This window comes from Parasteatoda tepidariorum, chromosome 5 (genome assembly GCF_043381705.1).
Source record: "Parasteatoda tepidariorum isolate YZ-2023 chromosome 5, CAS_Ptep_4.0, whole genome shotgun sequence".
Taxonomy (NCBI): Eukaryota; Metazoa; Arthropoda; class Arachnida; order Araneae; family Theridiidae; genus Parasteatoda; species Parasteatoda tepidariorum.
This window is the reverse complement of record NC_092208.1, coordinates 50,059,182-50,069,970: the sequence shown is the minus strand read 5'-3', so window position 1 is coordinate 50,069,970 and position 10,789 is coordinate 50,059,182. Positions and strand designations below refer to the sequence as shown.

The 10,789-nt window shown below is 29.1% G+C and overlaps 1 protein-coding gene across 1 annotated transcript in view; it reads right to left on the bottom strand.

Moving 5' to 3' along the window:
* Nucleotides 1-10,789, bottom strand: part of LOC107456509 (protein unc-93 homolog A) — a 138,491-nt gene that overhangs the window by 89,144 nt on the left and 38,558 nt on the right. The window lies entirely within an intron of this gene.

Genomic DNA, 10,789 nt, shown 5'->3' with positions numbered 1-10,789 from the left:
TATATATATATGTGTGTGTGTGTGTGTGTGTGTGAGTAGGGACTGGAGAGATAATGTAGACAAACGGAATTTTTTTGTAATTTATCACTCACAAAATATAGTCCACTTTTTATTAATTGTTTGTAACAAAAGGAGATATTATTTTATGAGTGAATAGGCTTATAACTAGGAGCAAAAAATATAACAAAATTACCATGCTGTTTAGTAATGACATTTCTGGTAAAAAGAAACCATAATTCTGAATATTAAAGTTGATACATACGGTATTTAAACATTTCATTTGATAATTTTCCATTTCAAATGGTAATAGTTTACCGGAAATTCTGGATTTCAAAATTATAATTCTTATACTATCTTTAGCAAAAAAAATCGAAACTTAAAAGTAAATTAATCGGAGAAATGCCATTGGTTTTATGCCATGCATTAATGTATAGTGCTAAAATTACCAAATTTTACCATATTTGCCGAAATAATAATAAATCCTATTTTATTATTAATTTTATCAAAATCATTACCAAAAAGTACCATGCTTTTTGGTGTATCAATAGAGTCTTAAGCACGTTAAATTTTACCACATTTTGTAGTTCTAACCATACTTTTTTTTACCAGTTTTCCGATTTTAATAGTCACTTTGGAACAGAAAATGAACTTAAAAGAACAAATGAATACGTAGAAATGAATACATAACTATTATGGACACGATGGTTTCGTGAATTTCGATAAAATTCAATAGTGACTGTCAATTCACATTAATGCTAACAGGAAATTCTTTTCGAGTTACGTTTTACTTTTTTAAGTTTTTTATTGTTAATTTTATCAAAGGTATTACCAAAGTACTACGGTAAAAATTACTGAGTCTTTTGGTGTTCATATTCTGGTAGCTTTGACTATACTTTTTTCCTCAGTGTATGTAAAACTTTTATGTGTGAACTAAACAGTGTAAACAGTGTATGTATTTATGTATGTACTAAATGTATGTACTATTATGTATGTACTAAACATATGTATGTACTATTATGTACTAAACAGTGTATGTATTTATGTATATGTAAAACTTTTCCATTAAAAATCTTACAATTACACTTGATATTAAATTATACTTGCTTAAAATTTCACTTGACATTCACTCAGTACAGTGTTTTTAGACTTGAAAAAGTTACATAGTGGTTTTACCTTTTTAATCACTTGCCAGACTGAGGCTAGTGTGACAAAAAACAGCTATTTTTTGAGAAAAGATTAGTAAAGTAAGTTTACTTCAAAATTAGCTTAAGCATCATACAAGATGAAAACTAAAGTTTAAACTTTAATAAAAAATACTAAATATTTTCAAAATAATAATTAATAATAATTAACAATGTTTTCAAAATAATAATAGTTACCTTTTAAGTTGTAAATTAGTTCAGAACTCATAAAAAAAACTAATATGAAATTATAATAGCTCATAATTATTAAAATGATTATAATAATAAATTGCTGACTAAAATATGCAATAAGACAGTAAGAAATTAATTCAAATGAACGTTTTAGTTAGTTTTCAAAGCAGAATTCTTGCTCACAATTAGAGGAATATCCGCCATGCTTTCTTGAAATATTGCGCTTTTTCAAGTAGCGTGCTTTTTTTAAAATATTATATTTTTTTAATTAGCATGGTTAAATAGCTACATAAAAATTATTAATAACTAAGGAGTTTTATTTCTTATAAGGCAATGATGATTGTTAAAAGTTTTTTCTTAAATTTGAATGGTCAAATTAAAATTGAAAATTTGTTTGAGTGAAAAAATATGAAACTTGTTTCTAAATGAAGCACAATTTTCTAATTAAAGAAAGGTAAAGAAAAAAATTATATCATTATAAATTTCTCTACACTTCAAATATTATATTAATGAACATTTATTATTTTCGTTCTTCAAGTTATTGTTTAATTTATAAATTGCGCGTAATTTCCTGACTAAAGACATAATGAAATAATTTTAATAAAAACATTGACAGCAAACAAAAAATAAACGTAGCTTCTAAAAAGTTAGTTTCATATGTTCTATGAAGATTAAAAGTAAACGCAGAAATTAAATTGTTATTTAAATAATACTTCTTAATGTTTCTTTGAATTAAAGTTTTCAATTAACTTTGTTTAATAGAATTATGTATCATGGGTTTTTATGGTATTTCAGCGTATTTGTTAACTTAATCCTGTTAATTCAAGAAATCATAGTTTAGAGAATTTATTCACAATTGAAATGGAAATAAGAAGCACAAGATATAAAGAAGACCTTACTTTTTTTTATTTATTACAGAAAGAGGAATTTCCTGATTAAAATGCACATATTTGAAAAAGAATGATGAAATATTCAAATGGGAAGAGAAATAAGAAAATGCAATTGAAATGCATGTAAAATAAAAATTGGGAATTGATCTTTTTTTTTGATGTGGCACAATTCTGCCAAAAATTATATGTACTGTTTAAATGAGGGGACAGCTGATTGTTTTTTTTACATATCGTGACAAAAGTAAGTATAAAGTACACCGAATTGCAGTTGTGTACAGACTATAAATTAAAGATTGTAGCGGCAGTTTTATTTCATACTTAAGCCTTTATCAAAATAAATAAACACAAGGTAAAAAAACGACAATACAAAATCTTACAAGCTTTAATTTTTTTTCTAAAAATATATGAAAATTACTTGTCACAATTATACACCATTACTCAAGTGTAACAGGATTGCAAAATTAAAAGCACATAAAATATTGTTGAGCATGAATTAATTTATTTCTCTGTGAAAAATTGATTGAAAAATGTTTTGCATTTTATTACGTTTCCCCAAAACAAAAATCTTAGATAAATATTTTGATTACTGTTTTATATTATGCAAAATACACATGATGTTTGGGCAAGAGTGCCAGAGATTTATATATTATAATAGCCGAAGTATTTGGTGAGAGGGGATCAATGTGATTGGAAGAAGATTGGATTAAAATTTTTGAAATAACTTAAAAGTTGTGTGGGATGGCGATCGCTTCTAGAGATAAAGAGGCGATTTAAGTCTTTCTTTAATCACGTAACAAAAGATGATTTAATGAAGAAAATGTATCTATGTAAGAGTACGTGGTAAGGGTGCGCGTAGTAAAGGTGGTTAAGACGAATTTCGTTGAAAAAATGTAAGAAAAGAAAGAAAAAATGTATTGAATGGGTGTATTGAAATTGTATGGGTGTATAGAAATTAAAAATATTGATTTGATTGAAATTAATGATCGGTAGTGTATATAATATTAAAAAATGACGAACCTATTATTTTCAATGAAACAAACAGAGACTTTCAATTAAAATATGTATTGCGAGAATAAGCCAGTCACATTTACGGTGGCTCAGGGGATAAAGCGTTTGCCTCCTGCTGAGGTGACCCAGGTTCGATTCCCAGCGGTTACTGGTTGATACGAATTCCGCTCCTGGCTGACGTAAACAATCATCAGTGATATACCGATAGCGGGTTACAATTACTTTGCCATCGGGCTAACCGTGGGAGGTTTTTGCAGTTTTCTTCTCCATGAAACGCAAATGCAGGTTAGTTCCACCAAAACGTATTCCACGAAGGTTAGTTTGTCTTAATGCTTTATTCAGGGATTCCCTTGTTGTCTGGGTTGGGTTCCAAATTGCTAGGCTATGGAGATGATAATTGATAGTCGTAAAAGAATTCAGTCGGCTTTCTAGTATTGGTTACAAAATAAAATAAAATAAAATAAAATGCTGGTTATGAGATAAATCTACATGCCAATAATTTAATTAACTTCCAGTAAATTATGATTTTTAAGTTTCATACAGATAAAAAATGCAGGTGTAAACTGATTTTAACTAGTTGTAATTTATTTTATTTCATTATCGGCCAATTTTGAGCAGTTGACCAGTTATGAGTTAACTCAGCTTTGTAATTTTGTAACTTTGTAGTTTGGAACCCAAACCAAGAAGACAAGGGATTTCCTGACAAATAAACTGACTTAAAACAAACTGGCCTTCGTGGAGAAATTTTTAAGGAAATTTTCCGTTGCATGAAGAGAAAATTCACGAAAGCTTCCCTGTTAGCCCGGGGACTCTAATCCTTGTTCCACCCACCACTGAGAATATTTTGTGTCAGCACTGTGGTTGGTTCAAGCCGGTCGTTAAATTCGTATTGAGCAGCCATCGCTGGGATTTGAACCCGTACCACTCCTTTGAGTCACCCATTGAGGATATTTTACTTCATCCCGGTGTGAGGCGGGGGTAGAATTCGTATCAACCAGACACAGCTGGGATTCGAACCAGATCTACCTGATTGTGAAGCCAACTTTTTATTCCCTGAGCCACCACGACTCCAGTTATAATGCAATTCGCTTTGGATAGAAGAAAAAGGAACTATATTTTTCTTTATTCTCTCAACTGGTCAAACTCTTTATAGCTTTTTTAAAATACAGCCCGCCACATCAGACATTCTGTTGTGACCTAGTAGAATGACCCGGTATTTAATCCGCCACAGTAAGTTTCGTCATTAACATTTTAATATTTATATCGCAATTAAATTCTACAAAATAATAATTAAAAAAAAATAAAAATAGCTGATGCGTACGCAACAAAAAAAAACATTTTATTAAGTAATGATATGAATTTTTTTTTAAAACTTCAGATAAGTTACTTACTCTTACTTCTCATGCTATTGATATCCCACTCATCAGGTTTAAAATTGAAATTTTGCGCGCATTTCTAAGGAGTACTCAGGAGGGAGACAAAAGAATCGAAATATTTGGAATATGCTCATAAAAGCTATGCAATTAAAGTCAATAGCTAATAAATTTCTAAAGAGTGACCTTTTCTTCCTAAATAGGCTACATTGGCGCTTTGGATTTAATGGAACAATACAAAGTAAAATGTACCATGATTTATGACGTTTAACGTTATGATGACAAGCAGTTGCTATAGAGCTGCAATGGCTCAAGGTGTAGAGCGTTTGTCTCCCAATGAAGTGACTCGGGTTTGAATCCCAGTGGTGGCTGGTTGTTACGAATTCTGCTCTCGGCTCGCAATAAATACAAGGATCGTATGAAATCCCTTACCATCAGGCTAATCATGAGAGGTTTTCGTGGTTTTCCTATACATGTAACGCAAATGTGAGTCAGTTCCATCAAAAAGTCATCCAAGAAAGCTAGTTAGTTGCAATGCCTCTTCGAGGTTTTTCCTTGTCATCTGGGTGGATTCAAAATTACAAGACTACGTAGCTGAACATTGATAGCCATGAACTAAGAATTGGGTCGGCTATTCAAAGTCAATTATATGTAATTTTTTTAAAAAAAAAAGCAGCTGTGATATAACGTTCAAAAAGAAAGTCTTTTATTGCAAACACAATTCAAGTTTTTGAAATTTTCTAAAAGAATTGTATAACTAAATGCTTCAAATAGGACAAAATATACCGACAAAATATTGCAAATAACTATTGACATCGGAAAAATTGTAAGTCTAAGTTGTAAAAAATTCCGAATAAAATTACGGTAAAAAGTACCGGCACTCAGGGTGCCAGTACATTTTTACTGTAACATCCATTTCCACCGGAACATGTTACGAAACAAAAAATCTGATATACCGTAATTTTTACAGTACATCAGAATCACTAAGATTGAAGAAATATTACTGTTAAGGTTATGGTAATATATATTTTGGGTGATGTACCTAAAGTGCTGGGATCTTATACCGTTATTTGATCCAGGAATTTTTGCGGTGTAATAAGTTTTGTTAAAGTATTTATTTCCCTTCCTATTTAAAAATTAGTAATAATTTTTAATAACTACTTTAATCACTCAAAACTTTCATCTCAAAAGCAGAATTTTTTAAAATTCTTATCTTGAATATACACATGCAATTAACCCCATTTAATTTTATTCATCTAAACTGAAAAAAAATTTCAATATTTCAAAACTATAGAAAATTAACAAAAGGTAATCGAGGTAATGGCCTTTTTAAACACTTTCACTTTATTAACTCTGCATTTAAAATATTTCTAAAACAAATGAGTCGGATAAAGCTATTCGCATCAGTTTTGCTACTCTAAATCATGTCATCAATTGAGAGCAATTAACCCTACAAAGACAACATAACGCAGTATTTTTTTTAAATTTGAGTTCGTAAAGCCTATGCCATTAGGCGTCCTTTCACGTAGAAAGTTCTCTCAATTAAAAACAATATTAATCGATCAATTACGAACAGATGGTACCCAGCTTCATTTCCCAATGAAAAACATAAAACTTCATTGACTTCTGATGTAATGACATTATTGATTGCAATTTAAAAAAAACTCGATGTCAAAGTTTGTTTCGCTAAAAAGTTGTGTGGAAATTTTTATTTCTTATTTTTGAAGAGTTTGGTAAATTAAATATTAATTACTTAGAAATTAAATTAAAAAGTGATTAAGTATGAACCGTCAAAACTTTTTCACAATAAGTTTCTTTTGGATTATAAATAATGCAATAAAATTGTTAGCAAATTAAAACAAATTTAATCAAGACTTAGTTTATATTTAAAATATACTTATAATGCTTTGAAAATACACAGATTTTTATTTTTAGAAAAATTTATAAATTTATTCATGTAACTGCATAAATAATTGTTTAATGTATTAAAATAGAGTAGCAATACTAAATAAATAATGTTTTTAAACTTATTGTTTAAAGTTTCATAAGAACATGTGCTAATTTTTGGAGCAATTTTGTTCAAAAACTATCAATTTTGTTTTTTTTTAAATCGATTTTTACTTTTATAAAATAATTTTAAAAGATAACAAAATTTTATTGAATAAAAAAACATTAAATTTTTTAAAATAGTTCTTTTAAGTTTTAAAATTAGTTAAGGGGATCACATTTGAAATGCGTTTTTACAGGGCAGTTCACAAGACCGCAGACCCACTAGCATGACTAAAAAATGAATTGTCTCAATGTATTGAAAGTTTAAGCTTGAGATTTTGCTGTCAATGTTCTTTACACTTTTAGAAACTTTGGAGTGTGTTGAAGAATATTATAATTCAATTTTAGGTGCATCCTTAATACACTGCTTAGTTGAATTATAATATTGGATTTTTTTAATTTAATAACTATTAAATTACAACCACAGCAACAACTACAATAAACCATATAGGGACCAAATGTATAGAGAAAAAGAACATAGAGAGCAAGAGAAACAGCTGTAGCGGCAGTGTATAAAACCAAAAGAGCCCAGTAGCAGTTCACAAGAGAACGTTTAGTTAAAGTACAGCAAATGATGAGACGGCCACCATACATGACCCGTCCCAGTTAACAGAAACTGCAGATAAACTTGAAATTATGCGAAAATGGTGCAAGTGTTCCGAAAGACATGGCCAGTGGCGAGATTAAACGTAGTGTGTGTATTATAGATAATGTGTATTATAGATAATACAGATAATTTGTCTTTTTAAGACTTTTAAATTGCCCTAACATCGAGATTCGTTTCGAATTCTTTAGACTTGGTATTTCTTATTAATCAATTTATTGTTCTAAAAGATACACAGGAAGTAGATGTTTGTAGAGTGAGGCATCTTTTTGGTCAGTAAATCGGCAATCCCATTGCCATGGATTCCACAATACCCAGGGATCCCATAACAAACAGTGCTATTTTTCAGATAAACTTTGTAACAGTGCCCAACATTCAGGGACCATGAAGAACAGACTAAACTTGATTATTTCACAGAATCAACTCAAATAAAAATATGGATAAACGTTTACGTTTATTTGAGGCAGCAAAAATTTGCAAAATACTGAAATAGTTCATATTATGGTTCAAAATACTGACTATATGGTTCAACGTTAAACAAATATTTTGACAGATAAAATAGGTAAAATAATGCTTACATGTGTCCCTTGTCTCCAATATCTTATGAGAATACGTAGTTTTAAATGAAAAAAAAGAGTAAAAGTACTATTAAAAGAGCTTAAAAATGGCACTGACTCTAAACAGGGTAAAAAAAACAATTGGAGCATTTGTTCAAATTTGCTTTAATATTATTGTGGATCGAGCACAGTGCTGACGTAAAATATCCTTAGTGTTAGACGGATAATAAGTTAGAATCCCCGTGCTGTCAGGCTAACGCGGGAGGTTTTCATGATTTTCCTTTTCAGCTATCGAAAATCCGAGTTAATTAATAAATCTTAATGTGGAGCTAAGTTGAACCATCTTATTGTAATTCTTAAACTTGATCATAAGATATTATACATGTAATTGAATGGAACCATGGTTGAATTTAATGTCTAATTAAAACCGCCTCATTGTACACCATATTATGTTTCAAACGTTTAACCGGTTTATTTGAAAGCGTAAAATGGGGAAAAAATATCCGCACAAATTTTGGCGGTTTCCAAACCACCATCACAGCATTTTGCATGAAGAAAAAAATTTTGGTCAAATTACCGTACCATATGGTAAGGACATTTCTGGTAAAAATACCATAATTCTGGTTAATGATACCCAAAAACTTAGGCTCTTAAACCATTCGGTTTGCTGTGAATTCTGGTTTTCAAAATTACAGTTCTTATCACCACACATTTAGCAAAAAATACAAAACTGAAAAGTAAATGTAACTGAATAAATTGATTTGCCATGCATGGATTGAATAAATGACATGCCTTAAGGTATCATGACAAAATTACCAAATTCTACCATATCTATAAAATGTTATCACATATTAGGAAACCATATTCTGTTGTTGAATTTTCTGAAGCATTTCCAAAGCAATTCCATAAAAACTATCTAGCTTTTTGGTGTTCATATAGAGCCAGAAACATGATAAATTTTACCATATTCTGATAATTGTTACCATACTTTTTTCCCCGGCATGACTATCTAATACCTCACAGTGTTTTCTGAATGTTTTCAAATAATATATTGCTTAGAATCTAAGTAACGTAACTGCTAACACATAACTTATAATTATTAAAACTTACCTTTCAGTAAGAGATTTCATTCGGAGTATTTAAAAACACATTATTTCTTATTAAGATATTTCTCAAAAGACATCAAAAGTCATGACCTTTCAGAATTATGATGAGAGTTAAATACTTAACTCATACATAAGATTAAAGGGATATTCTTAAATGAAGTATTTCCAATTTTTAAAAAAAAAATGGAAACTTAATTAGAGATACTTTCAATAGAGATAACTTCAAACAGTAATATTTTATTCTGACTTTTTGATAATTCATTGCAAAGATACGGAATTAGGTTAAGCTTAAAATAGATAAAAACTCCCTTTTTTCATGATCAAACTCTTTCTTATACGTTACATTTTATTAGGAATTTATAGTATTTCGTACAAACTTTTCGCATCTTCTCAAATTGGCCGGTCTCTTTATTCGCATAAGCAGCTATTTGAAAATATATGTGAAGCAGCTTATAACCTAATTTCTAGTGACTACAAATCAGAATTAAATCTTGAATAATTTATAAATTTAGGCCATAGATGGCATTGACTTCGTTAATGTTCCTGGATGACTAATGCTATTGGGAGGAAGGGAACGAATAATACCGTTAAAAATTTGCCCCGTTTGTCAAATTTCTAAGCACAAATTCTTTTTATGTAATAAAACATTTATTATTAGTATGTGAAATATAAATCTAAAGATGAAATATTAAAATATACTTTGTATGTACCAAGTTTATATGTGTTTAGATATTTAAATTAACACCAATGATAGTTAAATTTAATTTGAAATATTCCATGATCCTTATCTATGAATATTTTAGTATTGAAATATTGGTTCAAAATGAATCCGTTCATAATTTTGTAGCAGTTATTGGGAATAATTTAAAGTAGAAATTGGAAAAGGAGCTACAGAAGCTAGGAAACACATGAAGAGATGAGAAAATGGTATTTTTGAAATAGTTTATTTTTATATAAATGAACAGGTGTTCCCACCCCCACCAAAAGGTCACCTTACACATACTAATTCCACGATTTCTCAACAATTAAATTATTTCTTGTTGATAAGCATAATGTTGCATAAAAATTAGAAATTAATTAGTTAAAAGATCCCCATTTTTCGTTTACTAAGTTAACAAAGGTTTATTTTCGATTATATTGTGATTAAATTTCAACTTAATACTTTTGCCTGGTTTTCAATGGGTCTTCACCCACAAATTTCTGTTTTATGTTGTCATTTTTTTTTGATTAAAGTTTATTAATTACGTTTTCGTTTAAGAGATTATTTAGAAAAAGTTTGAACTGTTACTTGCAATATTACTTTAGAATTTTCGATGATAGTTTTCAATATATATATTTAATTTTTTTAACACTTAACAATATTTAAAATATTTGTAAATAAGTCCATTAAAAAGTAAACATAACTTATTTCTAGAGCTCTATGCTAACACCAAAAACCAAAAATGTTGGTAACATTTAACGAAGTGCTTTGGTAATGATTTCAATAAAATTAATAATAAAATATTGTTTTGTAATAAGTGGTGAAATTTGGTAACTTATGTGAGGTTTGGTAATTTTATCATGATACCTCAGAACATAGTATAAAAGCATTTTTTCGGTTAAATTACTTCTCAGTTCTATATTTTTTACTAAATGTATAGTAATAAGAACTGTAATTTTGAAAACTAGAGCTTCTGGTAAAACGTTATCATATGAACGGAAAAATTACCAAATTAATTTTAATGCTGTGTATTTTTGTTTCATTAATCAGAATTACTTTTTTTCGCCTGAAATTTATTTGTCATACAGTACGGTAATTTTGCCACAAATGTTATTTCCATGTATATATT